We start from the raw sequence: 6,250 nt of genomic DNA, 5'->3' as shown, positions 1-6,250 counted from the left end.
GCAAATATTAAAGCGAAGAGTATCTTTTGAACATAATAAACTTCACAAAGCGTTCGCATTGTTGCACATTAAAAAATATATAATCTTTCAAAATGGTCATAAATGTAACGCAAAACAATAACTCATACTGACGCGTCTCTGGACCTGGTGGTCATTGTTGAAGACAGGGCATGGCATGACTCATCCCGTCGCGTGACATTAATGCATTTTCTCCGCAATCATTTCGCACTTCCTATTCACATGACCCCAACTGACCGTGGTGCTGATCGCGCCAGACGGCCCTTTTTGTGTTTTATGTGCGTAACGTTTGAGCAGAAATCAATGATTTCGCCTTTAAAGCCAGTTCCAGTTCAACCATTCTATACCGATGGCGATGAGTTGTGCGAAATCGTATTCCCCGAGTTACCGGGGTCATAAAATCCTGTCTCGCCTGCATCGAAATCTCTTCATAAAGAATCGAAGCAGGCAACGCTGGAAGCGCGATGCTGAAAGAACAGCAGTTAATTTAACTTTTCGCAATCTTCAAAAGGAAAACGGATTTTGTTGTTGTGCTGTTCGGGCGATGTCATCGTTGTTATTATTAGCTTTGAGTTTAGTTGCTGTGCAAAATGATTTATGCTTAGTAATAAATGAACCAACCCATTGAGCATTAATATCATTAATAGCATGCACACCGGTCGCCGCGGATCACGCGGGGAAAGTAACCAGTTTCCAAAGGTGACTCACAGTCGAGGGTAATCCTTTAGGAAAAACGCACAGAATGTTTCAACCTCATGCCATGCCATGGCATAGCATCGCCAATTCCACATAAAAGCATCACTGTTTTACCAGCGCGTACTAAGCCTTCCAACCATCCAACCGGAAGCTGGTGCTTATTTTCGAAAATCCTCTCGAAACATCTAACGGAAAAGGGGATCCAATCTGGCATCACTAGGCTACACGGGACCATAGCCGGAACCGGTAATTCCAAATTAATTATTTCTCAAAACTCACCACCACAGAACAGCATCGCCATGTGCGGCCGGAGCCGCGTCACGCGTCAAACACGGCAGCCAATCAACCATTCGCCTCTAATTGCGTATAATTCCTTGGCGTACAAAACACCGCCCTGGACTCCTCTCCAACTAACCAAGGATACCAACGACAACCGCGGTGCGCACCGAGGCTTACGATATTGTTTCTCATTTGACCGAATTTATATTTCCATGGCATTTTGGGGTCTTTTTCGAGCAAATCCCTTCCCTCCTTCCCACAAACCTCGAACGAGATTCCCGCGTAAACAAGCAACTCGTCCGGCGGCGCTTTCGACCTCCGGAATAGGTGAAGCGATTTGTGAAGTCGAACCGCGGCTGATGATAAGCTGGGCTTTTGTGGTGAAGTCCCGTGCCGGTGGTGTGCCGGAATGATTTTTTTTTATGCTCGGTTACCATCGAAACCAATACGGTACCAGGTGCTCGGTGCGTGCACAAACCGTCCATGCGATTCCCGTCCCGACCTCCGTGCTGGTATCACGCTCGGTGCTTCGTCGACGTTCTCGGGGCCAATTATGTCGCATGCGCATGTCGCGCATATTCTAATAAACTAATTAACCTGATTGGATTCACATTCGGCATACCAACGTCCCTTGGAAGGTGGGGCCATTCACCTGTCAGGTTGTAGCCAGGGCTGCGGGATGTTCTTTTGTGCTGCTAGCGTCGTCGGTCCGGTACACGCGCGAGCGCGCGCGCTCGTCGTAGGTGGGTTGCATTCGAAGGTAGAGCGACAGCAAAGACAGATACTCGTCATGGTTATGGCGGTTTCGTGTGGCTCTGAATAGCATCATTACGCGCGGCTAACTGATGTACGGTTTCGCAGTAGAGAGGGCGCGGGGGGAGTGATTACAAATGAAGTCGTCTTCGAGGAAACGGTTCGTTGACCGACAGGTGGCCACCAGCAGAAGAAAAAAATAATATGAAATGCGCCAACACACGGGAATGCCAACTTCGAAGGTCGAACTTTCGCGAGCGCAAACTACGCAAACGGCGAGAAGAAGCCGAGATTATTACCCAGAACATCAAAAGAACATCGGCTAAAGGCCAGGGTACCGCCGTTTCGAGCGAACGGGCTGGAGAGGAAGGGAAGGGAAGAAGCAACCTGTTCCCGTGGCATAATGATCCTCGAATCCACCTGTTCCAGAGGGATTGGCTCGATATTCAAATGCCGATAAACACATTAAACAAGCTTCAGTGACATTTCCCCTCGCACACCGTCCATTGTCCGTCCTCTCAAAATGTGATCGCTGGCAGGCGAGGTCCGAGGGATTCTGTGGATCCCGCGCAGGTTGGATTTGATTTTTACGACATGTAAATGATTGCTGGTTGCCCCCGGATTGGGCCTCTATCGATCGATCGATCCATCGATCGGATCGCTCGGGCGCTCCAAGTCCCGTTATCACCGCGCTACGGTTCCTACCGAAAAAGAGGGGGGGGGGGGAAAAACCCCCCGGCAGAAACTACCGTTTGCCGTACGTTATCGATTTTATCGAGGGAGTGTGATCATCAAAACATCTTAACATCTCAATCAATATATTCGTTCGCCGTCGTGAAAAGAGCGGAGCAACGAAGAGAGGCAAGGGGGCAAGGGGACGAGGGCATCGGTGGAAAGCTGGAGTGGAGTGGAGCCGAGTGGAGAGTTGTTAAAATGGTAATAATGCCCCGGGAATGGTTCATGTTTATAAATTTGTTCATCTTTGGCGATCATCATCATCATCGTCGTCGTCGTCGTCGACCGCATCCGTATCCATTCGCAAATGATTGAGGTCCCGAGGCCGAGAGGTCCGAACCACCGGATTTCTGTCCTCGTCGGCTGTTAACGCGGATTCTCGGCGGCACCGATGGCGCTAGATGTAGAGTAGCATATCGATGCGTTGGTATGGCGGAATGATAAGGAGAAAAAAGTATAGGAATTCCGAGGAACCCATTTTTGGCTGTGGACACTGTGAATGTGTGCTTGTGCTCCTGTGCTCCGGCCACCAACAACAGCTATCATCGGGCAAGCTTTCACCCCACCCGGCAAATTAATAACCTGTCAAACGACGAACTCCTCTCCAAAAACCACGTCTTAATAAACCTTGGGCTTGGTCTCGCCCCGAGTCCGGCCGTGATTCGATTAATTATGCATGGTGTTTCACCGTCTTGGCCGTGTTGGCGCGGGTTTTGCCCTTTTTTTTTTCTTCAAAGAAAAATATAAACTCCGAAATGGCGTTTTGGTACGTCTGGATCCTGCCGCTCGCGTATCTAGGATTAATGGCCGCTGGAGGAAAAGGAGAAAGAGAAGGGGGTCTCAAGACAACGCAGCCCGTGGACTAGGGCTGCCGATGGATAATGTCTAAATCCCATGCCTGGATGGCCGTTTTTTGGATGGCTTGGAACCAAAAAAAAGAGTAGCCAAAAAGCCCATTCTTGGACTTGAATCCAACTCGGGAGTTTAATGTCCAAAACGTATAAAGCCGGCAATAAACATTTTGTTTTTGTTGCCCTCACCTGACCCCTGCCGCTGGAAGCTGGACGGGGGGCGATATGTTTTGCAAAAATATTTATCATAAGCTGGCTAGTTTATGGAAAACATAGCACGCGGATCAATCGATCGCGGGAAAATGCAATAAAAGAAGAGAAAGGCATCGTGGCTGTTGTTGTTGTTTTTTTTTTGCTGCTGCCATCATCGTCGTAAAGACATTCGTCGCCATTCCCCATTCTCGGAGCAACCTCCGAAGTTGCTCGAAGTTAATATTCGTTATTCAAATCCGTTCCGTTAATCCGCCGACCGCATGGCATCCGAACATGCAGTTTCTAGTTCGAACTTTGCGTGAATCCTGTACTGCGTGAAACTATTTTGAAGAGAAAAAAAGAATCCCCTTTTCCATCCATGGTGCCGGGCCAGAGAAAGGATTCTCCTGCAGCCAACATAGCCTCGCGACCTCGAAGCTGTTGTGTGTAGCCGCAGAGTTCACACTCTCAGCGAAGAGCCCGCGGTCGGCTCGGTGTCAAAGCGGGGGTAAGACCGATGACCAAACGGGAGAAATACCCCCCCCCCCCCCCCCGGTTCCCCCGTGGCCTGCTCCTTCTATCTCAACCACGACCCTCCCCCCGGTTATTGATGATCCCGTTAATTAGATGCAATTTATAATCACCTCGCTCGCAGCACACTCCGTAGCAGCTCGCCCGCGAGTTCGGTGAGCCCGGTGAAAATGGCAAAAAAAAGGTAAGTGGATTGTCCCGACCGACCGACCGACGGTGACGTTTCTCGATGCCGACGCCGCCGGCCAAGCGGCCAGCACGGCGAACTAATGGGTCAATAAGCAGCGCGCAATTTATTTGCTGCGCGCCTCACGTACCACAACCATCACCACCGAAGCAGCAGCAGCAGCAGCAGCAGCAAGCTAGGACGAAATTAAGTTATTTATAATTAAAAAATAAGAAAAAGGGTTGGGAGGGCGCGGAAGGGGAGACCTCAGAACGGCCATCGGTCGGCCGGGGGGTTGTGTGCGCGCGCCCGAGTGAGCCGCGCGCATGATTGAGTGATGAAGATTAATTTTCATTTGGATCCGTTGACGTTTCGGTGTGCGGATGCGGATTGCTGGTTGGTTGGTTGGGATGGGCATGAATGGATGGCGGTGTTGAGTACGATTGTCGGATGATTTAGAAAATGATTTCCTACGTCGACAGACGTCGTCGTCGTCGTCGTCGTCGCCATGCCGGCTGCCCTTTTGGCGCGCCAGCTGAGGTGATGTAGCAGCAGCAGGAGCAGCCGGTGGTGTGTCAATGCCATTGTCGGGATGGCAATCGAAGCAGGCCGCGACCACTGGACTGGATTGCAGGACGATCAAGATCGTATCCAAGGAGCCGGTAGTGGAGTTCATTTAAGGGCTGGAGAGTTATTTTTTTAATATTCTGTTCGATTATATATATTTTTAAAATGTTAGTTTCAATGAACATGCATTAGGAACATTTCTTGTAAATACAATGCAGTAAATAAAGTTACAGAAAGTGTTACTTTTGTAGTACAACATAAACATTTTCAAACGATTGTAGCTACACCAAGAACCTAGAAATGTTGAAATGGAAAATCTAAGGAAATATCGAACAACATATTCCTAACAAATATGTTTAAAATTGAAAATATAGATGATAATTCTTTTATGTAGCTTTCAGTGGAAGCAACTTTAAATATACTGTGATTAACCATTTCCTCAAGGCAATAAATGATTCAAGTATGCTTTATTTAAATAAAGCAATTCGGGGAATAAAATAATCTAAACGTTATTATTTCATCCAAAATAGATCAACAAACTTTGGTTTAGATGAATTTTAAGTGTGTATTATTTGGAATTGCAAACATTCATATCAGTTTTGTTCGGTAAGGTACTATTCAAACTGAGATACCTGTCCAAAAGCATTTTTGCAATCTCATCCCGTCTATCCCGATAAGAACTCTTCATAAAAAAGGTGCTTGATAAACCGATATATGAACTATAACCCTAGGTTCTGGCCATAAACAGCCAGTGTGTCTTCCATTGCAAGGTGCACTACCCACCAGCACCAACCCATCATCAACAGCAGCAGCCCTGGCATTAATGTCTTACTTAGCATACGCTCTTCATCAATCAACCGATCGTCTAGCGGGCAGGCAGGGCTGGCGATATGGGGCTTTCACTTCCAGGGCGAGAAACCAAGCCTTACGCCACTAACACCCCGTAATCCGCTTGCTAACCAAACAGATTACTACCGTGCCATCGCACACCCTCAAACAGAACGCACGCACGTACGGACGCACGCACGGGCGCACCCCTCTCTACGGCCAATAAAACTTGACAGAAGACACCCCATAAAAAAGTCGGCGGCCGGAATTGCAGACCGTTTGTCGCTCTGGCACGACATCCGGAACATGTCGTTGCGAGTCCGAGGCCGAGGCAAGGACATTGTTTACCGACTCGCACCTACACACGCGCACACCCTTCATCGATAGGTAACGAAACTATTTACGAGAGAATCCTGAGAAACAACTTCAACTTCAAGCGGAGCAACGGTGCGACAACTACATTTTATCGGTTGACGTACTTTTCACTTCACGCAATTTCGATGCGAGGGCGAGAGGGCTTCCGCTTGATTGCCATGGTCCCGAACCCCTTGTCCTCTCTCTCTCTCTCTCTCTCTCTCTCTCTCTCTCTCTCTCTCTCTCTCTCCATCTCGCTGGGTAACCCTCTTCGCGAGGG

This window comes from Anopheles darlingi, chromosome 2 (genome assembly GCF_943734745.1).
Source record: "Anopheles darlingi chromosome 2, idAnoDarlMG_H_01, whole genome shotgun sequence".
Lineage (NCBI taxonomy): Eukaryota > Metazoa > Arthropoda > Insecta > Diptera > Culicidae > Anopheles > Anopheles darlingi.
The sequence above is the reverse complement of the archived record's forward strand: the minus strand, read 5'-3'. Positions refer to the sequence as shown.